Source organism: Phyllobates terribilis, unplaced genomic scaffold (assembly GCF_046119375.1).
Source record: "Phyllobates terribilis strain yellow unplaced genomic scaffold, ASM4611937v1 Scaffold_9__5_contigs__length_417890890, whole genome shotgun sequence".
NCBI lineage: Eukaryota > Metazoa > Chordata > Amphibia > Anura > Dendrobatidae > Phyllobates > Phyllobates terribilis.
Window position 1 is genome coordinate 180,557,538 of NW_027362769.1, and position 27,985 is coordinate 180,585,522.

Below are 27,985 nucleotides of genomic sequence, written 5' to 3' on the forward strand. Positions count from 1 at the left end.
ATGAAATCTATCAGAATAAGCCAATTTTACCAGCTGATGCTCCTGCTCAGAGATGGAATAATAAATGATCGTCAGGTTGCAGTCTGAATACAATCCTCTTGATCGCACAGTTCGCCCTGTTTATTTTATTCCCACAAAGAAAGGACTCCTGGAGACAGCCATTAAACCTGATTGCCTTTTCTTACTGAAGCAAGAAATGCATTTTGGTTATTATTCCAGAGCTGTGAACAGTGAAACCATAACATTAAAATACTGTGCTCAGGTTTACATGTGGAGCCCGCAATGGGTGCTGGCTTCTTCTCAGATCCTCCATTCTATGGACGCTGCACTTTGTTCAATTATAAAAAAAAGGATGAGAGACCAAAACTTTATTTTTTCATTTTGCTGTAAAGCTGAATACAAAATATTGTCTGATGTTGTCAATTATCTATATACTGTATAACAAAGGAATCATATTGTGATATTATCAGCATTTATTGTCTAAATATTCTTGTACATAGGAGCAGTATTATAGTAGTTATATTCTTGTACATAGGAGCAGTATTATAGTAGTTATATTCTTGTACATAGGAGCAGTATTATAGTAGTTATATTCTTGTACATAGGGGGCAGTATTATAGCAGTTATATTCTTGTACATAGGAGCAGTATTATAGTAGTTATATTCTTGTACACAGGGGGCAGTATTATAGTAGTTATATTCTTGTACACAGGGGGCAGTATTATAGTAGTTATATTCTTGTACATAGGGGGCAGTATTATAGTAGTTATATTCCTGTACATAGGAGCAGTATTATAGTAGTTATATTCTTGTACATAGGGCAGTATTATAGTAGTTATATTCTTGTACATAGGGGGCAGTATTATAGTAGTTATATTCTTGTACATAGGGGCAGTATTATAGTAGTTATATTCTTGTACATAGGGGGCAGTATTATAGTAGTTATATTCCTGTACATAGGAGCAGTATTATAGTAGTTATATTCTTGTACATAGGGGGCAGTATTATAGTAGTTATATTCTTGTACATAGGAGCAGTATTATAGTAGTTATATTCTTGTACATAGGGGCAGTATTATAGTAGTTATATTCTTGTACATAGGGGGCAGTATTATAGTAGTTATATTCTTGTACATAGGGGCAGTATTATAGTAGTTATATTCTTGTACATAGCGGGCAGTATTATAGTAGTTATATTCTTGTACACAGGGGGCAGTATTATAGTAGTTATATTCTTGTACACAGGGGGCAGTATTATAGTAGTTATATTCTTGTACATAGGAGCAGTATTATAGTAGTTATATTCTTGTACATAGGGGCAGTATTATAGTAGTTATATTCTTGTACATAGGGGCAGTATTATAGTAGTTATATTCTTGTAAATAGGGGCAGTATTATAGTAGCTATATTCTTGTACATAGAGAGCAGTATTATAGTAGTTATATTCTTGTAAATAGGGGCAGTATTATAGTAGTTATATTCTTGTACATAGAGGGCAGTATTATAGTAGTTATATTCTTATAAATAGGGGCAGTATTATAGTAGTTATATTCTTGCACATAGGAGCAGTATTATATTAGTTATATTCTTGTACACAGGGGGCAGTATTATAGTAGTTATATTCTTCTACATAGGGGGCAGTATTATAGTAGTTATATTCTTGTACATAGGGTCAGCATTATAGTATTTATATTCTTGTACATAGGGGGCAGTATTATAGCAGTTATATTCTTGTACATAGGGGGCAGTATTATAGCAGTTATATTCTTGTACATAGGGGGTAGTATTATAGTAGTTATATTCTTGTACATAGCGGCAGTATTATAGTAGTTATATTTTTGTACATAGGGGGCAGTATTATAGCAGTTATATTCTTGTACATAGGAGCAGTATTATAGTAGTTATATTCTTGTACATAGGGGCAGCATTATAGTAGTTATATTCTTGTACATAGGGGGCAGTATTATAGCAGTTATATTCTTGTACATAGGAGCAGTATTATAGTAGTTATATTCTTGTACATAGGGGAAGTATTATAGTAGTTATATTCTTGTACACAGGGGGCAGTATTATAGTAGTTATATTCTTGTACATAGGGGGCAGTATTACAGTGGTTATATTCTTGTACACAGGGGGGAAGTATTATAGTAGTTATATTCTTGTACACAGGGGGCAGTATTATAGTAGTTATATTCTTGTACATAGGAGCAGTATTATAGTAGTTATATTCTTGTACATAGGGGCTGTATTATAGTAGTTATATTCTTGTACATAGGGGGAAGTATTATAGTAGTTATATTCTTGTACACAGGGGCAGTATTATAGTAGTTATATTCTTGTACATAGGGGGAAGTATTATAGTAGTTATATTCTTGTACACAGCGAGCAGTATTATAGTAGTTATATTCTTGTACATAGGAGCAGTATTATAGTAGTTATATTCTTGTACATAGGGGCAGTATTATAGTAGTTATATTCTTGTACATAGGGGCAGTATTATAGTAGTTATATTCTTGTACACAGCGGGCAGTATTATAGTAGTTATATTCTTGTACATAGGAGCAGTATTATAGTAGTTATATTCTTGTACATAGGAGCAGTATTATAGTAGTTATATTCTTGTACATAGGGGCAGTATTATAGTAGTTATATTCTTGTACATAGGGGCAGTATTATAGTAGTTATATTCTTGTACACAGGGGGCAGTATTATAGTAGTTATATTCTTGTACATAGGAGCAGTATTATAGTAGTTATATTCTTGTACATAGGGGCAGTATTATAGTAGTTATATTCTTGTACACAGCGAGCAGTATTATAGTAGTTATATTCTTGTACATAGGAGCAATATTATAGTAGTTATATTCTTGTACATAGGGGCAGTATTATAGTAGTTATATTCTTGTACATAGGGGCAGTATTATACTAGTTATATTCTTGTACACAGCGGGCAGTATTATAGTAGTTATATTCTTGTACATAGGAGCAGTATTATAGTAGTTGAATTCTTGTACATAGGAGCAGTATTATAGTGGTTATATTCTTGTACATAGGAGCAGTATTATAGTGGTTATATTCTTATACATAGGAGCAGTATTATAGTAGTTATATTCTTGTACATAGGAGCAGTATTATAGTAGTTATATTCTTGTACAAAGGAGCAGTATTATAGTGGTTATATTCTTGTACATAGCAGCAGTACTATAGTAGTAATATTCTTGTACATAGGGGGCAGTATTATAATAGTTATATTCTTGTACCTAGGGGAAGTATTATAGTAGTTATATTCTTGTACACAGGGGGCAGTATTATAGTAGTTATATTCTTGTACATAGGGGGCAGTATTACAGTGGTTATATTCTTGTACACAGGGGGGAAGTATTATAGTAGTTATATTCTTGTACACAGGGGGCAGTATTATAGTAGTTATATTCTTGTACATAGGAGCAGTATTATAGTAGTTATATTCTTGTACATAGGGGCTGTATTATAGTAGTTATATTCTTGTACATAGGGGGAAGTATTATAGTAGTTATATTCTTGTACACAGGGGCAGTATTATAGTAGTTATATTCTTGTACATAGGGGGAAGTATTATAGTAGTTATATTCTTGTACACAGCGAGCAGTATTATAGTAGTTATATTCTTGTACATAGGAGCAGTATTATAGTAGTTATATTCTTGTACATAGGGGCAGTATTATAGTAGTTATATTCTTGTACATAGGGGCAGTATTATAGTAGTTATATTCTTGTACACAGCGGGCAGTATTATAGTAGTTATATTCTTGTACATAGGAGCAGTATTATAGTAGTTATATTCTTGTACATAGGAGCAGTATTATAGTAGTTATATTCTTGTACATAGGGGCAGTATTATAGTAGTTATATTCTTGTACATAGGGGCAGTATTATAGTAGTTATATTCTTGTACACAGGGGGCAGTATTATAGTAGTTATATTCTTGTACATAGGAGCAGTATTATAGTAGTTATATTCTTGTACATAGGGGCAGTATTATAGTAGTTATATTCTTGTACACAGCGAGCAGTATTATAGTAGTTATATTCTTGTACATAGGAGCAATATTATAGTAGTTATATTCTTGTACATAGGGGCAGTATTATAGTAGTTATATTCTTGTACATAGGGGCAGTATTATACTAGTTATATTCTTGTACACAGCGGGCAGTATTATAGTAGTTATATTCTTGTACATAGGAGCAGTATTATAGTAGTTGAATTCTTGTACATAGGAGCAGTATTATAGTGGTTATATTCTTGTACATAGGAGCAGTATTATAGTGGTTATATTCTTATACATAGGAGCAGTATTATAGTAGTTATATTCTTGTACATAGGAGCAGTATTATAGTAGTTATATTCTTGTACAAAGGAGCAGTATTATAGTGGTTATATTCTTGTACATAGCAGCAGTACTATAGTAGTAATATTCTTGTACATAGGGGGCAGTATTATAATAGTTATATTCTTGTACCTAGGGGAAGTATTATAGTAGTTATATTCTTGTACACAGGGGGCAGTATTATAGTAGCTATATTCTTGTACATAGGAGCAGTATTATAGTAGTTATATTCTTGTACACAGCGGGCAGTATTATAGTAGTTATATCCTTGTACATAGGAGCAGTGTTATAGTAGTTGTATTCTTGTACATAGGAGCAGTATTATAGTGGTTATATTCTTGTACATAGGAGCAGTATTATAGTGGTTATATTCTTATACATAGGAGCAGTATTATAGTAGTTATATTCTTGTAAATAGGGAGCAGTATTATAGTAGTTATATTCTTGTACATAGGGAGCAGTATTATAGTAGTTATATTCTTGTACATAGGAGCAGTATTATAGTAGTTATATTCTTGTACAAAGGAGCAGCATTATAGTGGTTATATTCTTGTACATAGGAGCAGTATTATAGTAGTTATATTCTTGTACATAGGAGCAGTATTATAGTAGTTATATTCTTGTACATAGGAGCAGTATTATAGTGGTTATATTCTTGTACATAGGAGCAGTATTATAGTAGTTATATTCTTGTAAATAGGGAGCAGTATTATAGTAGTTATATTCTTGTACATAGGGAGCAGTATTATAGTAGTTATATTCTTGTACATAGGAGCAGTATTATAGTAGTTATATTCTTGTACAAAGGAGCAGCATTATAGTGGTTATATTCTTGTACATAGGAGCAGTATTATAGTAGTTATATTCTTGTACATAGGGGGCAGTATTATAGTAGTTATATTCTTGTACATAGGGGAAGTATTATAGTAGTTATATTCTTGTACATAGGAGCAGTATTATAGTAGTTATATTCTTGTACATAGGAGCAGTATTATCGTAGTTATATTCTTGTACACAGGGGGCAGTATTATAGCAGTTATATTCTTGTACATAGGAGCAGTATTATAGTAGTTATATTCTTGTACATAGGGGCAGCATTATAGTAGTTATATTCTTGTACATAGGGGGCAGTATTATAGTAGTTATATTCTTGTACATAGGAGCAGTATTATAGCAGTTATATTCTTGTACATAGGAGCAGTATTATAGTAGTTATATTCTTGTACATAGGGGAAGTATTATAGTAGTTATATTCTTGTACACAGAGGGCAGTATTATAGTAGTTATATTCTTGTACATAGGAGCAGTATTACAGTGGTTATATTCTTGTACACAGGGGGCAGTATTATAGTAGCTATATTCTTGTACATAGGGGGAAGTATTATAGTAGTTATATTCTTGTACACAGGGGGCAGTATTATAGTAGTTATATTCTTGTTCATAGGAGCAGTATTACAGTAGTTATATTTTTGTACATAGGAGCAGTATTATAGTAGTTATATTCTTGTACATAGGAGCAGTATTATAGTAGTTATATTCTTGTACATAGGAACAGTATTATAGTAGTTATATTCTTGTACAAAGGAGCAGTATTATAGTGGTTATATTCTTATACATAGGAGCAGTATTATAGTAGTTATTTTCTTGTACATAGGAGCAATATTATAGTAGTTATATTCTTGTACACAGCGGGCAGTATTATAGTAGTTATATTCTTGTACATAGGAGCAGTATTATAGTGGTTATATTCTTGTACATAGGAGCAGTATTATAGTGGTTATATTCTTGTACATAGGAGCAGTATTATAGTGGTTATATTCTTATACATAGGATCAGTATTATAGTGGTTATATTCTTGTACATAGCAGCAGTATTATAGCAGTTATATTCTTGTACATAGGGGGCAGTATTATAATAGTTATATTCTTGTACATAGGAGCAGTATTATAGTAGTTATATTCTTGTACAAAGGAGCAGTATTATAGTGGTTATATACTTGTACATAGCAGCAGTATTATAGCAGTTATATTCTTGTACATAGGGGGCAGTATTATAATAGTTATATTCTTGTACATAGGGGAAGTATTATAGTAGTTATATTCTTGTACACAGGGGGCAGTATTATAGTAGTTATATTCTTGTACATAGGAGCAGTATTACTGTGGTTATATTCTTGTACACGGGGGGCAGTATTATAGTAGTTATATTCTTGTACATAGGAGCAGTATTATAGTAGTTATATTCTTGTACACAGCGGGCAGTATTATAGTAGTTATATCCTTGTACATAGGAGCAGTATTATAGTAGTTGTATTCTTGTACATAGGAGCAGTATTATAGTGGTTATATTCTTGTACATAGGAGCAGTATTATAGTGGTTATATTCTTGTACATAGGAGCAGTATTATAGTAGTTATATTCTTGTACATAGGAGCAGTATTATAGTAGTTATATTCTTGTACACAGCGGGCAGTATTATAGTAGTTATATCCTTGTACATAGGAGCAGTATTATAGTAGTTGTATTCTTGTACATAGGAGCAGTATTATAGTGGTTATATTCTTGTATATAGGGGGCAGTATTATGGTAGTTATATTCTTATACATAGCAGCAGTATTATAGTAGTTATATTCTTGTACATAGGAGCAGTATTATAGTAGTTATATTCTTGTACAAAGGAGCAGTATTATAGTGGTTATATTCTTGTACATAGGAGCAGTATTATAGTAGTTATATTCTTGTACATAGGGGGCAGTATTATAGTAGTTATATTCTTGTACATAGGAGCAGCATTATCGTAGTTATATTCTTGTACACAGGGGGCAGTATTATAGTAGTTATATTCTTCTACATAGGGGGCAGTATTATAGCAGTTATATTCTTGTACATAGGAGCAGTATTATAGTAGTTATATTCTTGTACATAGGGGCAACATTATAGTAGTTATATTCTTGTACATAGGTGGCAGTATTATAGCAGTTATATTCTTGTACATAGGAGCAGTATTATAGTAGTTATATTCTTGTACATAGGGGAAGTATTATAGTAGTTATATTCTTGTACACAGGGGGCAGTATTATAGTAGTTATATTCTTGTACATAGGAGCAGTATTACAGTGGTTATATTCTTGTACACCGGGGGCAGTATTATAGTAGTTATATTCTTGTACATAGGGGGAAGTATTATAGTAGTTATATTCTTGTACACAGGGGGCAGTATTATAGTAGTTATATTCTTGTACATAGGAGCAGTATTATAGTAGTTATATTCTTGTACACAGCGGGCAGTATTATAGTAGTTATATTCTTGTACATAGGAGCAGTATTATAGTAGTTATATTCTTGTACATAGGAGCAGTATTATAGTGGTTATATTCTTGTACATAGGAGCAGTATTATAGTGGTTATATTCTTATACATAGGAGCAGTATTATAGTAGTTATATTCTTGTACATAGGAGCAGTATTATAGTAGTTTTATTCTTGTACAAAGGAGCAGTATTATAGTGGTTATATTCTTGTACATAGGAGCAGTATTATAGTAGTTATATTCTTGTACATAGGGGGCAGTATTATAGTAGTTATATTCTTGTACATAGGGGAAGTATTATAGTAGTTATATTCTTGTACATAGGAGCAGTATTATAGTAGTTATATTCTTGTACATAGGAGCAGTATTATCGTAGTTATATTCTTGTACATAGGAGCAGTATTATAGTAGTTATATTCTTGTACATAATAGCAGTATTATAGTAGTTATATTCTTGTACATAGGGGGCAGTATTATAGTAGTTATATTCTTGTACATAGGGGCAGTATTATAGTAGTTATATTCTTGTACATAGGGGGCAGTATTATAGTAATTATATTCTTGTACATAGGAGCAGTATTATAGTAGTTGTATTCTTGTACATAGAGAGCAGCATTATAGTAGTTATATTTTTGTACATAGGGGGCTGTTTTATAGTAGTTATATTCTTGTACATAGGAGCAGTATTATAGTAGTTATATTCTTGTACATGGGAACAGTATTATAGTAGCTATATTCTTGTACATAGGGAGCAGTATTATAGTAGTTATTTTCTTTTACATAGGAGCAGTATTATAGTAGTTATATTCTTGTACATAGGGAGCAGTATTATAGTAGTGTTATTCTTGCACATAGGGGCAGTATTATAGTAGTTATATTCTTGTACATAGGGGCAGTTTTATAGTAGTTATATTCTTATACATAAAGGGCAGTATTATAGTATTTATATTCTTGTACATAGGGGGCAGTATTATAGTAGTGTTATTCTTGCACATAGGGGCAGTATTATAGTAGTTATATTCTTGTACATAGGGGCAGTATTATAGTAGTTATATTCTTGCACATAGGGGGCAGTATTATAGTAGTCATATTCTTGTACATAGGGGGCAGTATTATAGTAGTCATATTCTTGTACATAGGAGCAGTATTATAGTAGTTATATATCTTTTCCTGTATGATGCATTTTTGTGCTTTGCTTTCTGGTATTTTGCTTTCATGGAATCATGAACACAGAAATATGTTGCTTTACAATTGGTGCTTTATATTTTCTGCCTCTGCCCTGTGTGAACCTTTATTGTCCATGTTGGAGTCTGATTGCTGTAAAGTGAGTATTTCTGGCCCTAAAATGAGCATTTTGGGAGCAGGCGATAGATTATACAGTCACCTGCCAGGAGCAGCTTGTGCAGGTGCGTTATATTATGCAGCTTTATGGTGTTACAGAAACATCAAGATTAAATGTAACACTTTCCGTTCCAGAATTCTTCATTTCATTTATTATTGGATACCATGTTTTTATCATTATCCGTATTGTTCTCAGCATTGCTGATTTACAGATAAGTGCATTTAATAGCTCATTATCCTTCTCTCCACCTTTATCACTGCTGCAGAGATATTCACTATCAGGGCCGGCAGAGAGTTTTCTTTTACAGTTTACATTTGTTCCTTACTCTACTAGTAATTATCACAGATCTCCAGCCTGTTCTGTCCTGAGGAAATGATCAAGTAGCCATTTATTATTCGTTATTAGTGGGATGAAAAGGAAATGCCAGCTCCCTGTATAATGGATAATCCAGTATGCATAGTATGCATTGTGACCCAACGTGGCAAATTTAGAAAAGGCAAAAGGTTGCAGCTTTTGGTAAAAATGATCCATTCCAACTTTATTGAATTAAAATTCCATGGTAAAAATAAGGTGCAGGAGTCAGGAATAGGGCAACGCGTTTAGAACGTTATCCAGCGTTCTTTTTCAAAGTCTGATGGGAAAAATATCCCAGAAATCCCATATACTAATCTAGACAAATCCAGGTGGAGGTATAAGTCACATGGAATTAATACAAAGACATAGAAACATAAAATACAAACTGACATACGTGGGTGTAAGTGTGGATTTAACATCGTTAATGTGGACGGGTTTGGTTTCTTTGGTTTTTACGAAAATACACTCTTGAACATTAACATTGTAACACCAAGAAGTAGAAGTGGTGAAATGATGGAAATCACAGAATTAAGATGTCACTCATCTGTAAATGATGAAAAATGGAAACAAAGTTGTCAAAACATCTTGGTTTATCCAGTTTGGAGTGTGAGCCATGAGCAGAAATCCCGGCGCCTCCGGCCTCGGCTGCTGTCACTGAGGTCATTAATGGTCGTCTGAGGAGGGTTCTGCCGCTGATTGTACAAATCATCAGGATCCGCTGACAGCAGCTCCTGTGTGATCAACGACCAATAATGTCCCCAATGTGCTTGATAGCGACAAGTCCGGAGACGCTGCTGGCAGCTCCTGTGTAACCACCGACCAATAATGTCCCCAATATGCTTGTTGGAGAGAAGTCTGGAGACGCTGCCGGCAGCTCCTGTGTGATCACCGACCAAAGACATCCCTGATGTGCTTGATGGAGACAAGTCCGGAGACGCTGCCGGCAGCTCCTGTGTAATCACCGACCAATGACGTCCCCTATATGGTTGATGGAGACATGTCCGGAGACGCTGCCAGCAGCTCCTGTGTAATCAACGACCAATGACGTCCCCTATATGCTTGATGGAGACAAGTCCGGAGACGCTGCCGGCAGCTCCTGTGTAATCAACGACCAATGACGTCCCCTATATGCTTGATGGAGACTAGTCCGGAGATGCTGCCGTCAGCTCCTGAGTAATCACCAACCAGTGTCTCCAGACTTGTCTCCTCGAGCACATCGGGGACGTCACTTGTCGGTGATTACACAGGAGCTGCCAGAAGCGTCTCCGGACTTGTCTCCATCGAGCACATTGGGGACGTCATTGGTCGGTGATTACACAGGAGCTGCTGACAGCGGATCCTGATGATTTGTACATTCAGGCAGCAGGACCTTCCTCAGATGACTATTAATGACCTCAGTGACAGCAGCCGAGGCCGGAGGTGCCGGGATTTCTGCACGAGGCTCAGACTCCGGACTGTAGAATTCAGAGGTTTGGAAAATGTTGTTTCCATTTGTTCATTATTTGCAGATCAGTGACGTCTCCATCCTGTGATTCTCATAATTCCACCACTTTTTCTTTTTGGCTTTGCAGTTTCGATGTTGAAGAGTGTATGTATGTGGCAAGACGACTCGCTCGGCTCTACTGCAGGCAGACTCAGGACACACGTTCTCAGGCTACCTTCCTGCTGGTTTATTATATGGCATAAACTCATGCAGGGTTCCACAGGAAAAATAAACAAGACCCCTCTGGGTTAAACGGGAAAACAAAACAAAATATAGCTCAGGCCATAGATGAGCGGGTTCCGCCCGCTCTCGGTAGCACAAACTGCACAGGCAAAGTCCTTGTACAAAACTCTGCAGCTTCCACAATACTGTCTGGAGACTTCTCTCTCCAGACCACACTCCAGAGAAAAAAAAAGGACTGAGCTTTTACACATTGCTCAGCCACACTCTGTGGGGAGGTAGGGGGAATGGCGTCCCACCCTCTTTGCCATTCCCATAAAAGCGCACACCCTTTAACAGAGTAAACCCACCAGCATATAACATGCCAGCATAAATAAAGTAGGCCTTAGTTCACACAGGAGAGCATCCTGAGTGACACATACCTCCCCTCACATATAAAACCAGTGACACTGTCACATATTCCCCCCCTCTGCCCAAAGCCGGGGGTTTGGGCACCTTCTGACACCAGGCAGGGAATCCTAGAGAGGGCATCTGCATTCCCATGTAACTTCCCGGGCCTATGCTCCACATGAAAGTTAAAATCTTGGAGCCCTAGGAACCCTCTAGTTACCCTGGCATTTTTACCCCTCTTCTCCCTCAACCATCTCAACGGGGCATGGTCTGATACTAATTTAAACTTCTGGCCTAGTAGGTAATATTTTAGTGTATCCACGGCCCATTTTATGGCTAAACACTCTTTCTCTACTATGGCGTAGTTCTTCTCGCAGGAGGACAACTTTCGGCTTAGATAGAGAATGGGATGTTCTTCCCCATTTATCTCTTGGGAGAGTACAGCCCCTAGACCAACCTCTGAAGCGTCCGTCTGGACCACAAATTCTTTCTTAAAGTCTGGCGCGACCAGGACCGGCTGGTAGCACAGTGTTAGTTCAACTGTTGAAAGACGGACTCCGTTTCTTCCGTCCATTTCACCATGGTTGATTTGGTGCCTTTTAAAAGATCCGTTAGTGGCACGGCTATCATGCCGAAATTCGGGATAAAGCGCCGGTAATATCCCACCATTCCCAGGAACGCTCTCACCTGCTTCTTGGAGAGCGGTTGCGGCTAGGTTTGAATTGCCTCCACTTTCTTGATTTGCAGCTTTATTTCACCTCTCCCAACGACATAGCCCAAGTACTTGGCCTCCTCTTTTCCAATGGTACACTTTCTCGGATTTATGGTAAATTCCGCCTTCCTTAGAGCCTCCAGAACGGCTTGTAGTTGAGTTAGGTGACTAGCCCAGTCTGGGCTAAAGACCACAATGTCGCCAAGTTAGGCTGCGGCATACTTCTTATGTGGGGCTAGGATCCAATCCTTAGCCCTCTGTAAAGTGGCTGGGGCCCCCTGCAGTCTAAACGGCGTCCGCGTGTATTGAAAACACCCATCAAGTGTTGAGAAAGCCGTCTTCTCCTTGGCCGTCTGGGACATGGGGATCTGCCAGTAGCCCTTCGTCAGGTCAAAAGTGGTGATGTACCTCGCCGGTCCAAGCCTTTTAATGAGTTCGTCAACGCGGGGCATCGGGTATGCGTCACACTTGGATACCTCATTCAGCCGGCGGTAGTCATTAAAAAACCTCCATTCTCCATTGGGTTTCGGCACGAGGACGATTGGGCTCGAGCACCCACTCTTTGACTCCTCTATTACCCCGAGGTCTAACATCCTCTTCACTTCAGCCGAGATCACCTCCCGGCGTGCTTCCGGAATCTGGTACGGCTTCAGATTTACTCATACGTGTGGCTCTGTTAGCACGTCATGCTCTACCACAAGAGTATGCCCCGGCAACTCTGAGAACAGCTCCCGATTCCGCTGTAGTAATTCTCGACACTGTTGCTTCTGGGCTGGTTATAGAGTCACTGAAATAGTGACCTCCTTCACCTTGCCTTCTGCTGCGGCTCCCAGGCAAGGAGTTTCCACAGGTTCCCGATCCCGCCACGGCTTGAGCAAATTCACATGATATATTTGATGCGGCTTCCTTCGGCCAGGCTGGAGGACTTTATAATTAACCTCGCTGACTTTCTCCACCACCTCGTACGGACCATGCCATTTGGTGAGGAACTTGCTCTCGATGGTAGGGATTAGCACCAAAACACGGTCCCTGGGCTGGAACTGTCATAGTCTCGCCGACCAGTTATATATACTCGCCTGGGCTTCCTGCGCCTGGAGGAGATGTTCCTTCACGATGGGTATCACCTTTGACATTCTCTCCTGTAACTGGGCGACATGTTCGATGATACTCCAGTGGGCGTGACTTTGGCCTCCCAAATTTCCTTGGCGATGTCTAGGACACCTCTTGGATGCCGCCCATATAGGAGCTCAAACGGAGAGAAGCCAGTGGAGGCTTGAGGAACTTCTCTGACCGAGAAAAGCAGAAATGGGAGCAGGTAGTCCCAGTCTCGCCCATCCTATTCAACGACCTTCCTGAGCATCGCCTTTAAGGTCTTGTTGAAGCGTTCTACTAGGCCGTCCGTCTGTGGATGATAAACCGAGGTCAGAATCTGAGTTATCTGAAGGACTCTGTAAAGCTCCTTCATCACCTTGCTCATGAAGGGGGTTCCTTGGACTGCCAGAATCTCTTTTGGCAGACCTGTTCGAGCAAAAATATGGACCAGCTCTCGGGCTATACTTTTACTGGACAAGTTCCTTAGGGGAACCGCTTCGGGGTACAGGGTCGCATAGTCCATGATGACTAGGATATATTGGTGGCCCCGAGCTGATTTAACTAAGGGGCCCACGAGGTCCATGGCAATACTCTCAAAGGGAACCTCTATCACAGGTAGTGGGACTAAGGGGCTATGGAAGTGGGAAGAGGGAGCGGTTATTTGGCAGGTGGGGCAGGACCTAGAATAGTTGTGAACTTCTCGGTAACATTCTGGTAAATAAAACCTTCTCAGTATCCTCTCCTGAGATTTCTCGACCCCTAGGTGTCCCCCCAGAACAAGTGAATGGGTCATATCTAGTACCCTCTGTCTGTATGGCCCCGGCACTAACAGCTGTTCCACTGTTCCACTATCTGTCCTTGGATTCACCATGGATGCACCGAACGCCCACAGTTTTGGAAGGGATCAACTGGTGGGGAAGGGTAGCTTTGATCAAGGTCACCAGACTCCCGGAGTCCAACAGCCCAAGCACTTTTACTCCATTAATGGACACTGCACATGTCTGCGGCCCCTCGCCAGGTCGACAGTCCACGCTACAGGCTGGATAGGCATAATAGGAGACCCGTCTACCTAGGCTGCAGTCCATGGGCTCAGGGGATATTTGACACCTGGCGGCTACGTGTCCAGGGTTGTGACACCGCCAACAGACTATATCTTTACCAACAGTCCTAACGGCACCTTCAGTGGGAATGAGACGTCCCCCAGTGGTGGCTCTAGACCCCTTTCGTGCTGAACCCGCCCCCTTTTGGGTATCCCAGTACTGAGAAATGACTGCATCCGGTTTCCCGAGGGATCTCTCAACTACCTTGTACCTCTCTACCAGGCCGATGAAGTCATCTGCATTCTGAGGATCGCCCTGGGCAACCCAAGTCTGTACTGGCTTGGGAAGGGAATGCAAGAATCTGTCAATTAGCACCCGCTCAACCATCTGGGCTGGAGTGGAGAACTCCCGTTGTAGCCACTTCTGAATGAGATGCAGTAGGTCAAACATCTGCGAGCGAGGGGGTTTGTTGCTAGTGTGACACCCCAGGGGTCTGGTTGTCACAGTGATAGAGATATTACGTCTGAGAGCAGGTGGGAGGTCCTTTGGTCAGGGATCCTGTGCATGCCACACCTCCTGCCCAGCCTTGGGAGGGGAAGAACTTCCCCTGTATAAACCCGGGGCTGAGGCAGGGTTAGTGAGTCCAGGAAGAGTAGAGACAAGAGCAGCATAGGAAGCAGCAGTGTCACAAGGAGTCAGGGGCTGGCAGCTAAAGAGCTCGCCCTGACTAAGAAGATTCTTTACCGGACCCGGAGTCCGAGGCTGTGGGGACTAACTTCTACCCAGCAGCAGAATCCGTCAGGCAGGGGATTTCAGGTCCCCTGGCCCAGAAGCCCGAAGGCCCGGTCACACGCGTGGGACCAGCACCGCCATCGTGGAGCGGAAGCCATTAGAAGGCCCCGAGTCACCGGCCATACGGGTGAGCACCACACGGTACACTCAGGGACGTGGGCTACTTACATCAGCTTCTAGCAAGGTAGCCAGAAGAGTACAGTCAGCTTGGGAGGCCTACAACTACGCCTGGCCAGGGGAGATCCCATCTGCTCAAGGACTGACCAGGCCCCGTTCGCTAGCAAGTACTCCGGGAGGGTCTATCGTTGTTACCAGTAAAGACCCTGAACGCTACCATACCGTCTCTGAGTGGTTCCTGCTACCCCCATCATCCACGTCGGCTGCCCTGAGGCCATACCCCTCCCGTTGGGGGTTATACTATCACGCTGCACCATCCTTCCACCGGCCTCAGTGGTCTGCCCTGCAGCAGCAGCCCCCTGGCTGCATTCAACGGGTGGCGTAGTCATCAACCATTTTCTACCGCTAACAGACTGCCGTCCAGTTTGACTCCCTGGGCACGGACCGGGTCACCGCCACGAGACTACAACCCTAAACAGATCCGGCTCCGGGTAAGCTCCCGCGTGCGCAACGCAGCGCGACACAGGCCCAGGGGCGCGTCAACTTTGGCGTAGTCGGCAGGATCACGTGCCCGCAACCACCGGGTACTGCGTGCCTGAAAAGCAAAGACTGTTCAAACTTACCAGTGGTGAAGATTCCCGCCATCCGGCGCCATCTTCAGCCTTCTTCCCGCCATCGGTGAAGTTTCCCGCCATCCGGCGCCATCTTCAGCCTTCTTCCCGCCATCCGTGGAGTTTTCCCGCCATTGGACGCCATCTTGAGGACGCCGCGCGGGAAGAAGAGGGGCGTGGACTCCGAAAGCGCGCGAGAACTGAAGCCCCGCCTCACGTCCGGACGTTGCGTAAGGTCCTGGAAGGAGCCCAGCAGACGCCGACGTCACAGGAGCGCGACGGAAGGTCCTCAACCCTGACGATCCACTGCGGAGCCGCGGCCTACGGAACAGGATCATCGCAAGGTAGGCCACGGTCCACTAGGGGGGAGGAAGATGTCGGATACGGAGGAGAGCTCCACTGCCTCAACCCCCGCCAGCGCTACCGCTGTTGCAGTTATGCCCTTCACCATGCCCTATATCCCGGGAGCAGCTTGGCTACCCCAGTACTCAGGGGAGTCACATACCCTGCATGACTTTAGAGAAAAGCTGGATAGCCTCTTCCAGGTGTACCCCCTCACAGAAGAGCAAAAAGTGAGCATCCTGGTGGCCCAACTAACTGGGGCAGCCAAAAGGGAAGTAAAATCCTGGCCACCTGGGAGGAAGACTGTCGCAGGGATACTAACCCGGCTGAAGGACACTTTTGATACCCGCACCTCAGCCGAGATTAAACTTAGATTCTACGGGTGCAAGCAGCGAGCGCATGAGAGTATAAGGGACTATGCACTCAACCTACAAGAGGCCCTGAGGGCCATTAAGCAGACCGACCCTAATGGAGTGGGAAACGAGGACAGGCTGTTGACCGAACAATTTATAGAGGGTTTATATTGCAATGCCCACCGCACCCAGTTGCGGGCAATGGCCTTACAGGACCCTCATCTAGAATTTGCACAGTTCAAGGACAGAGCCATCCGGGTGCTCCGAGAACCGGCACCAGGTGGCGTTGTGACCCACAGACGCCCCACTACCACTTACTACCAGGAGGCGGCGCCCTTGTCAGCAGGGCCTGTGGGAGCTGATGCGCAGGCTTTGGACAATGACCCGGCTCCAGACCTACACCATCAGGTCCGAGAGCTAGCTAAAAGCGTTGCTGCGCTAACCCGAACTGTGCAGTCTTTACAGGTTTCCACTCCAGGGAAGATCCAGCTGGCATCCGGACCGGAGGACATCCCGTGGCGTCGACCAAGGAGGACCCCACCGGCCAGAGGAAGACCCAGTGACCGATACAGCGAGGACGGACGACCCATCCGCCGCCGCTGCAATCAACCCGGACATATGGAAAGGTACTGTTCTTTAAACGGGCACAACCTGGGGTAGAGGGCCAACCCCCAGGAAAAAGATCACCAGGCCCATCGAACTGGCGCGACAGATATGTGGGAGGATGTCCAGTCTTGCCTGTGGTACTGGATGGCATTCCCATGAGTGCCCTACTGGACACCGGGTCACAGGTCACCACCATCCCGTACGTGCTCTTCAAGCAGTACTGGAATGACTCGGATATTACCCGCTACCCTGACGACGACTTGAGTATCATCGCCAGCAATGGTCAGCCCGTGCCACAGATCGGATTTAAAGAGGTGACCATCAAAATCGGTAGAGTCGAACTGGCCGCACAGGGACTGATCATTGTAGATATTGACAAACATGAGAGTCACCCAAAAATAACTCTAGGAACTAATGTAATTGAAAATTGTCTTGCAGAGGTGATTTTCCTTTTACAGCAGGTTGCCAAGAATGCCAGCTCCGGCGAGCAGCGGGTGCTCCAGAAAGAGATCCGGGCACTGATGCAACGGCAACAAGTGGAACTCTCCGGCGGTGAGATTGGTAGCGTAAGAATGTGTGACCCTTTTCCTATTGCCATGCCCCCAAAAAGTGAAATGATGATTTGGTGCCGGGCAGCTATTGGTCTGAGAGGTAGAGATTACCAGGCAATGGTAGAACCAGTTTACTCAGACAGTAGGCCCACCATTTTGACAGCACGGGGGGTGGTCAATGTACGCCATGGGAGGGTGCCCGTTCGCATAATAAATATCGGGGAGAGGGAAGTGTACCTGCCCCGGTATGCCACGCTAGCCAAATTATATACCACTAATCAAAATTCTATACAATCTGTGGAACCCTTGCCTCCATCTCACCCGGAGGAAGGTAACGGCTCTAAGAAAGACATGGAGGACTGGTGTCAGCAACTACATCTGGGTACTGACTCCACTCCCTCCCACCAGAAACAAGGAGTCTATCGGGTGGTTCAAGAGTATGAGAGAGTGTTTAGTAAACACCCGTTAGACTTCGGGCGAGTCAAGGGGGTAGAACACCGCATCCCCACGGGAGATCATCCTCCCATAAAAGAGAGGTATCGACCCGTACCCCCTGCACATTACCAACACGCCAAGGGGATGCTTAGAGACATGAAGGAGGCTGGGGTAATCCGGGATAGCTGTAGCCCCTGGGCAGCCCCACTAGTTTTAGTCAAAAAGAAAGACAACACCATGAGGATGTGTGTAGATTACCGGAAAATCAACCGTATCACACACAAGGATGCGTACCCCTTACCAAGGATAGAGGAGTCATTGGCTGCTTTAAGATCTGCTAACTTCTTCTCTACCTTGGATCTCACTAGCGGGTACTGGCAGGTTCCTGTAGCAGAGGCGGACCGGGAGAAGACCGCATTCACCACCCCGATGGGACTTAGCGAGTTCACCTGCATGCCGTTCGGACTCTGCAACGCCCCAGGAACCTTCCAACGATTAATGGAGTGCTGTCTGGGCCACAGAAACTTCGAGACGGTCCTGTTGTACCTGGACGATGTCATCGTATACTCCAAAACTTATGAGGACCACCTGAAACACCTGGCGGAGGTGTTCGAAGCTCTGGCGAGTTACGGCCTAAAGGTGAAACCCTCCAAGTGTCACCTCCTGAAACCAAAGGTGCAATACCTGGGACACGTGGTGAGCGCTGACAGAGTGGCTCCCGACCCCGATAAGATCACCGCAATCAAAGGATGGCCAAGCCCTTCCAGCGTAAAAGAAGTGCGGCAGTTCCTAGGGTTGGTAGGCTACTACCGAAGGTTTATTCCCGGTTTCACCAAAAAGGCGGCGCCTATGCAGGACCTCCTGATAGGCCAGTCCCGGAAGGCCAAGAACCAGAAGCCGCCCTTCAAATGGGAAGAGCTAGAGGAAGAGTCCTTCCGCCAGCTGAAGATGGCCCTCACGGGGGATGAAATCTTGGCGTATCCGGACTATAGCCAGCCCTTCATCCTCTACACCGACGCCAGTAACGTCGGGCTAGGAGCCGTACTGTCCCAGATTCAGCAGGGGAAAGAGCGAGTAATCGCCTATGCCAGCCGAAAACTGCGACCCACCGAAAGGAATCCCGAGAATTATAGCTCATTTAAGCTAGAGTTCCTGGCCGTGGTATGGGCAGTCACCGAGCGCTTTAAGCATTACCTCGCTTCTTCCCGGTTCACCGTATACACGGATAACAACCCGCTGACACACCTGGACACGGCAAGACTCGGTGCCCTGGAGCAGAGGTGGATGGCCCGTCTGTCCAACTACGAGTTCACAATTAAATACCGGGCAGGGCGCTCCAATACCAACGCGGACGCCCTGTCCAGGATGCCCAACCTGCCGGACGGAGGAGAAGATCCGGAGGGACTGGAAGAAGTTGAACTCCCTGCGTTCCACCGTCATGGGACTATCCAGTATTCCCACCGGGTAAGGAGTAAGCAGGCTGCTACGTTGAACCCCTTACCTCACTACAACTGGGCGGAAACGCAAGACAGCGACCCTGCCGTCCGACTGGTGAAGGAGATGCTGACTCGCCCGGAGGCTAGCCTGGAATCAGACGCTCCAGAGGAAGCCAAACAACTATGGGCAGAGAAGAGTCGACTGTTCCTTTACAAGGGGAAGTTGTGCCGCAGAATGGTTAACTCCAGGACGCATGAACTACTCTGGCAAGTAGTGGTGCCACGAAGAGACGCAGCCATGGTGATGGAGGCATACCACGACGGAGCTGGACACTTCGGGTGGAAAAAGCTGGAGTTCCTGCTGCGCGAGCGGTTCCACTGGGTAGGCATGAGGGGAACCATCGAGAAGTGGTGCAGAGACTGTGGCCCGTGCAATCTGAGAAGGAAGGACCGGGCCAGCCAGAAGACTCCCCTGCAGTCCATCGTCACCCGGCAACCGTTGGAACTGGTAGCCTTGGATCATGTAAAACTGACCCCCAGCAGAAGTGGCTACGTCTACGCGTTAACCATCGTGGATCATTACTCCCGGTTTCTGGTTGTCGTCCCCGTCAAGGACTTAACGGCTCGAACAGCAGCTAGAGCCTTCCAGCAGCACTTTTGCCGTCCACACGGGTACCCGGACCAAGTGCTGACGGACCAGGGACCTGCCTTTGAAGCGGAGGTCTTCCAGGAATTCTGCAATCTGTATGGCTGCCGGAAGATAAGGACGACACCCTACCATCCGCAAACTAATGGACTTTGTGAGAAAATGAACCAGGTGGTAATGGATCTTCTAAAAACGTTGCCCCTGGAAGAACGCAGTCTGTGGCCTGAGAAGTTGCCCGATCTGGTGGACCTATACAACCACATCCCGGTAGGTTCCACCAACTGTACCCCGGCTTACCTAATGAGGGCAAGACCTGGTAAGTTACCTGTTGACCTGGAAATGGGAGTCCTGACGCCCGAGGACACTTCACCAGAAACAGACTGGGACACAGAGAGGCAGCAGCAGTACCGGAAAGTACAGGAGAGCGTGGAGCGAAGTCTCTGTCAGGCTAGGGAAAGACAAGAGAAGACTTACAACCAGTATGCTCCCGCTGTTCCCCTGGTACCCGGAGAGCAGGTCTTGAAGAGGAAGAGACGGCTCCACAAGTTGGACGACCAGTGGGAGAAGGACCCGTACACCGTACTGCCCTCAAGCCACGAGAACCCGAAGGTTTGTACCATCAGTAAAGACGGAGGGGAAACCACAGCCATTGTATCCCGGGACCACCTGAAGAAGTGCCCCGAACAACTGAGGAACCCTGAGGAGGAACAGGAAGACCATCGACCCGTGGAAGAAAGGGAAGATATGGTTAGTACCGTGCTCGGGGACTTCCCTCGGTCTTGGACTCAAGTCAATGGTGCAGTTGTGGTACCCGTACTCACCTTCCTCCAACCATCATCCCAAGAACCTACGGAGCAACGGGTAGAGCTGGAAGAGCAGCCGGTCCAGGAGGCAGAAGACTCCACCCAAGCGGAACAGGAGAATCCACCCTCTGCTTATAGTGAGCCTGCTGTACCCCTAGTGAGACAAAGAGCCGGTAGACAGCTGCCCAGTTTACCCTTGACAGCTCCTACACCCTGTAGTTCAGGGCCAGACAGTCAGCTCCGTAGGTCCACTAGGGCCACTAGAGGCCAGTTACCCGCACGTTGGAGGATCTAAATGTTTAAGTTGTTTTACAATGTTTACCTGTTTATTGTTGCTTGTGTATAATTTTGTGTTTCTAGTTATTTTTAGGAAACCTTGGTGGATTTACCGGGAATCCTTTGTATATAGTTGGAGCGTAACCCAGGATGGACTAGAGACTGTTAAGGACTCGGGGTAGGACAGACCCCTACCTGGTTACGTCTCCCTGTGTTGGTGAAATGGACACCTTTGCTTTTCTTCAAAGACTGCACCCGGTTGCGGACATCCGTGACCATCTTATTGTGTTTCCTTATTGTATTTTATTGTTCTTTGATATACCTTGTTATATTTTTCTAAAAAGTGTTTAGTCCCGGAGTACTAAATTTCACTAGGGGGGAGTGTGACACCCCAGGGGTCTGGTTGTCACAGTGATAGAGATATTACGTCTGAGAGCAGGTGGGAGGTCCTTTGGTCAGGGATCCTGTGCATGCCACACCTCCTGCCCAGCCTTGGGAGGGGAAGAACTTCCCCTGTATAAACCCGGGGCTGAGGCAGGGTTAGTGAGTCCAGGAAGAGTAGAGACAAGAGCAGCATAGGAAGCAGCAGAGTCACAAGGAGTCAGGGGCTGGCAGCTAAAGAGCTCGCCCTGACTAAGAAGATTCTTTACCGGACCCGGAGTCCGAGGCTGTGGGGACTAACTTCTACCCAGCAGCAGAATCCGTCAGGCAGGGGATTTCAGGTCCCCTGGCCCAGAAGCCCGAAGGCCCGGTCACACGCGTGGGACCAGCACCGCCATCGTGGAGCGGAAGCCATTAGAAGGCCCCGAGTCACCGGCCATACGGGTGAGCACCACACGGTACACTCAGGGACGTGGGCTACTTACATCAGCTTCTAGCAAGGTAGCCAGAAGAGTACAGTCAGCTTGGGAGGCCTACAACTACGCCTGGCCAGGGGAGATCCCATCTGCTCAAGGACTGACCAGGCCCCGTTCGCTAGCAAGTACTCCGGGAGGGTCTATCGTTGTTACCAGTAAAGACCCTGAACGCTACCATACCGTCTCTGAGTGGTTCCTGCTACCCCCATCATCCACGTCGGCTGCCCTGAGGCCATACCCCTCCCGTTGGGGGTTATACTATCACGCTGCACCATCCTTCCACCGGCCTCAGTGGTCTGCCCTGCAGCAGCAGCCCCCTGGCTGCATTCAACGGGTGGCGTAGTCATCAACCATTTTCTACCGCTAACAGACTGCCGTCCAGTTTGACTCCCTGGGCACGGACCGGGTCACCGCCACGAGACTACAACCCTAAACAGATCCGGCTCCGGGTAAGCTCCCGCGTGCGCAACGCAGCGCGACACAGGCCCAGGGGCGCGTCACTAGCATACGCCCAGTGATGAACTCGTTGGACTCTCCCCGCCATATTTACTCTCAGGTGTGCTAAGATCTCTGTCTTTAGCTTGGGATACTCCTTAGTATCTTGCAGCGCCAAGTCGAAATATGCCTTTTGGGGTTCACCCGATAAATAGGGCGTCAGAACCTCTGCCCACTGTCCTGGTGGAAGTCTCTCCCAATCAGCCACCCTCTCAAAAAAAGGCAGAAATGCTTCTACATCATCCCCAGGGGTCATCTTCTGCATGGCCCGCCTTACCGCCTTCCTGACATGAGAATCATCAGTCGACCCTGGAGGTGGGGCGGCCGCCCTGCTCTGGATGGCGTCTGCCAGAAGCTGTATCTGCTGTTGCGCCTCCTGCTGGTGCTGCTGCGGCTTTTGCTGCAACTGGATTTGCTGAAGCAACAGTTTGGTCATCTCCTAGTGCTGCTGCTGCATGCTCTGCTGGTCCTGCTGCATGCTCTGCTGGCTCTGCAAGTGTTGTGTTGCTGCTGCATGCTCTGTAGGTGTTGCTGCTGCATGCTCTGCTGGGCCTGGACCAGGTGCTTAATGAGCTCCTCCATGCTGCTGGACTTCCCTGGCTGGCTGGCGGCCTTCACCCAGGACATCCACCGGTCTCTGTGGCAGGTACACGTGTTCCTGGAATCCTGGACGCACTCTCCCACCAACTGTGGCAAGACGACTCGCTCGGCTCTCCCGGAGGCAGACTCAGGACACACGTTCTCAGGTTACCTTCCTGCTGGTTTGTTATATGGCATAAACTCATGCAGGGTTCCACAGGAAAAATAAACGAGACCCCTCTGGGTTAAAAGGGAAAACAAAACAAAATATAGCTCAGGCCATAGATGAGCGGGTTCCGCCCGCTCTCGGTAGCACAAACTGCACAGGCAAAGTCCTTGTACAAAACTCTGCAGCTTCCACAATACTGTCTGGAGACTTCTCTCTCCAGACCACACTCCAGAGAAAAAAAAAGGACTGAGCTTTTACACATTGCTCAGCCACACTCTGGGGGGAGGTAGGGGGAATGGCGTCCCGCCCTCTTTGCCATTCCCATAAAAGCGCACACCCTTTAACAGAGTAAACTCACCAGCATATAACATGCTGGCAGAAATAAAGTAGGTCTTCGTTCACACAGGAGAGCATCCTGAGTGACACATCCCTCCCCTCACATATAAAACCAGTTACTCTGTCACAGTACTTATATGTCTAAATGTTTTTTTCTACACCCATCAGACGTGTCCTCGGTTCCCCTCTGTGGTTTAGAGTGAACAGTGGTAGAAGTAATGATATATCAGTAGATATTAGATGACGCTTTAAGACTAGGAATAGACTCCAGTAGTAACACATATTTCTGTACAATTGTGAAAGGATTTTATAACTATTCATAGAAAGTTAATAGTTCTGTCCAGAACTTACAATTATTGCTCCCAATGTTACTGTTATGTTTATGAGGATATTTTGTCAGTGTCAGGAGGGTGATCTTCGTTTTCTGCAGATATATAAAGCGCTTCTGAAGCAATGAACAAATAAATTGCATCGTAATTGTGTAACCACTGCGCCATTAACTAAAAAGTAACCCGCACTTCTAGTAATTACAGATTATTTCTTCCTAATGTGACGCTCTGCGACAGATCGAGAAGCTTTTCCTGGATTTAGTGGATTTTAGGATTTAGTAGCTCGACAATTAAGGGCTTTCTGCACTTCAACATCGCTACATCCAGATCACAGGGAACTTTATTTTCTTTCACATTTCCTAAAGTGAATGAGAGAAAAAACATTTAATATATAGATCTACAGTACAGACCAAAAGTTTGGACACACCTTCTCATTTAAAGATTTTTCTGTATTTTCATGACTATGAAAATTGTACATTCACACTGAAGGCATCAAAACTATGAATTAACACATGTGGAATTATATAGTTAACAAAAAAGTGTGAAACAACTGAAAATATGTCTTATATTCTAGGTTCTTCAAAGTAGCCACCTTTTGCTTTGATGACTGCTTTGCACACTCTTGGCATTCTCTTCATGAGCTTCAAGAGGTAGTCACCGGAAATGGTCTTCCAACAATCTTGAAGGAGTTCCCAGAGATGCTTAGCACTTGTTGGCCCTTTTGCCTTCACTCTGCGGTCCAGCTCACCCCAAACCATCTCGATTGGGTTCAGATCTGGTGACTGTGGAGGCCAGGTCATCTGGCGTAGCACCCCATCACTCTCCTTCTTGGTCAAATAGCCCTTACACAGCCTGGAGGTGTTTGGGGTCATTGTCCTGTTGAAAAATAAATGATGGTCCAACTAAACGCAAACCAGATGGAATAGCATGCCGCTGCAAGATGCTGTGGTAGCCATGCTGGTTCAGTATGCCTTCAATTTTGAATAAATCCCCAACAGTGTCACCAGCAAAACACCCCCACACCATCACACCTCCTCCTCCATGCTTCACGGTGGGAACCAGGCATGTAGAGTCCATCCGTTCACCTTTTCTGCGTCGCACAAAGACACGGTGGTTGGAACCAAAGATCTCAAATTTGGACTCATCAGAACAAAGCACAGATTTCCACTGGTCTAATGTCCATTCCTTGTGTTCTTTAGCCCAAACAAGTCGCCTCTGCTTGTTGCCTGTCCTTAGCAGTGGTTTCCTAGCAGCTATTTTACCATGAAGGCCGGCTGCACAAAGTCTCCTCTTAACAGTTGTTGTAGAGATGTGTCTGCTGCTAGAACTCTGTGTGGCATTGACCTGGTCTCTAATCTGAGCTGCTGTTAACCTGCGATTTCTGAGGCTGGTGACTCGGATAAACTTATCTTCAGAAGCAGAGGTGACTCTTGGTCTTCCTTTCCTGGGGCGGTCCTCATGTGAGCCAGTTTCTTTGTAGCGCTTGATGGTCTTTGCAACTGCACTTGGGGACACTTTCAAAGTTTTCCCAATTTTTCGCACTGACTGACCTTCATTTCTTACAGTAATGATGGCCACTCATTTTTCTTTACTTAGCTGCTTTTTTCTTGCCATAATACAAATTCTAACAGTCTATTCAGTAGGACTATCAGCTGTGTATTCACCAGACTTCTGCACAACACAACTGCTGGTCCCAACCCCATTTATAAGGCAAGAAATCCCACTTATTAAACCTGACAGGGCACACCTGTGAAGTGAAGACCATTTCCGGTGACTACCTCTTGAAGCTCATCAAGAGAATGCCAAGAGTGTGCAAAGCAGTCATCAAAGCAAAAGGTGGCTACTTTGAACAACCTAGAATATAAGACATATTTTCAGTTGTTTCATACTTTTTTGTTAAGTATATAATTCCACATGTGGTAATTCATAGTTTTGATGCCTTCAGTGTGAATGTACAATTTACATAGTCATGAAAATACAGAAAAATCTTTAAATGAGAAGGTGTGTCCAAACTTTTGGTCTGTACTGTATATACTGTACATAGGAGTAGAGGGGCACATATAGGAGTAGAGGGTGAACATATAAGAGTAGAGGGTCACATATAGGACTAGAGGGGCACATATAGGAGTAGAGGGCGCACATATAGGAGTAGAGGGTGCACATATAGGAGTAGAGGGCGCACATATAGGAGTAGAGGGTTCACATATAGCAGTAGAGGGCGCACATATAGGAGTAGAGGGCGCACATATAAGAGTAGAGGGTGCACATATAAGAGTAGAGGGTGCACATATAGGAGTAGAGGGCGCGCATATAAGAGTAGAGGGTGCGCATATAAGAGTAGAGGGTGCACATATAAGAGTAGAGGGTGCGCATATAAGAGTAGAGGGTGCACATATAGGAATAGAGGGTGCACATATAGGAGTAGAGGGTGCACATATAACAGTAGAGGGTGCACATATAGGAGTAGAGGGTGCATATATAGGAGTAGAGGGCGCATATATAGGAGTAGAGGGTGCACATATAGGAGTAGAGGGGCACATATAAGAGTAGAGGGCACTTATAAGAGTAGAGGGGCACATATAGGAATTGAGGGGCACATATAAGAGTAGAGGGGCACATATAAGAGTAGAGGGCACTTATAAGAGTAGAGGGGCACATATAAGAGTAGAGGGCACTTATAAGAGTAGAGGGGCACATAAAGGAGTAGAGGGCACACGTATAGGAGTAGATGGCACACATATAGGAACAGAGGGGCACATATAGGAACAGAGGGGCACATATAGGAGAAGAGGGCGCACATATAGGAATAAAGGGGCACATATAGGAGTAGAGGGCGCACATATAGGAGTAGATGGCGCACATATAGGAATTGAGGGGGACATATAGGAGTAGAGGGGGCACATATAGGAGTAGAGGGCGCACATATAGGAGTAGAGGGCGCACATATAAGAGTAGAGGGTCACATATAGGAGAAGAGGGCGCACATATAGGAATAAAGGGGCACATATAGGAGTAGAGGGTGCACATATAGGAGAAGAGGGCGCACATATAGGAATAAAGGGGCACATATAGGAGTAGAGGGGTGCACATATAGGAGTAGAGGGGCACATATAGGAGTAGAGGGTGCACATATAGGAGGAGAGGGGCACATATTGGAGAAGAGGGGCACATATAGGAGGAGAGGGGCACATAGAGGGGCAGATATAGGAGTAGAGGGGTGCACTTATAAGAGTAGAGGGGAGTACATATAGGAGTAGAGGGTGCACATATAGGAGTAGAGGGGCACATATAGGAATAGAGGGCACTTATAAGAGTAGAGGGCGCACATATAAGAGTAGATGGCACACATATAGGAGTAGAGGGCACTTATAAGAGTAGAGGGCGCACATATAGGAGTAGAGGGTGCACATATAGAAGTAGAGGGCGCACATATAGGAGTAGAGGGGCATATATAGGAATAGAGGACGCACATATAGGAGTAGAGGGCGCACATATAGGAGTAGAGGGCGCACATATAGGAGTAGAGGGGCACATATAGGAATAGAGGGGCACATATAAGAGTAGAGGGCGCACATATAAGAGTAGAGGGTGCACATATAAGAGTAGAGGGTGCACATATAAGAGTAGAGGGTGCACATATAGGAGTAGAGGGTGCACATATAGGAGAAGAGGGCGCACATATAAGAGTAGAGGGCGCACATATAAGAGTAGAGGGTGCACATATAAGAGTAGAGGGTGCACATATAGGAGAAGAGGGCGCACATATAGGAATAAAGGGGCACATATAGGAGTAGAGGGCGCACATATAGGAGTAGATGGCGCACATATAGGAATTGAGGGGGACATATAGGAGTAGAGGGTACACATATAGGAGTAGAGGGCGCACATATAGGAGTAGAGGGCGCACATATAAGAGTAGAGGGTCACATATAGGAGAAGAGGGCGCACATATAGGAATAAAGGGGCACATATAGGAGTAGAGGGTGC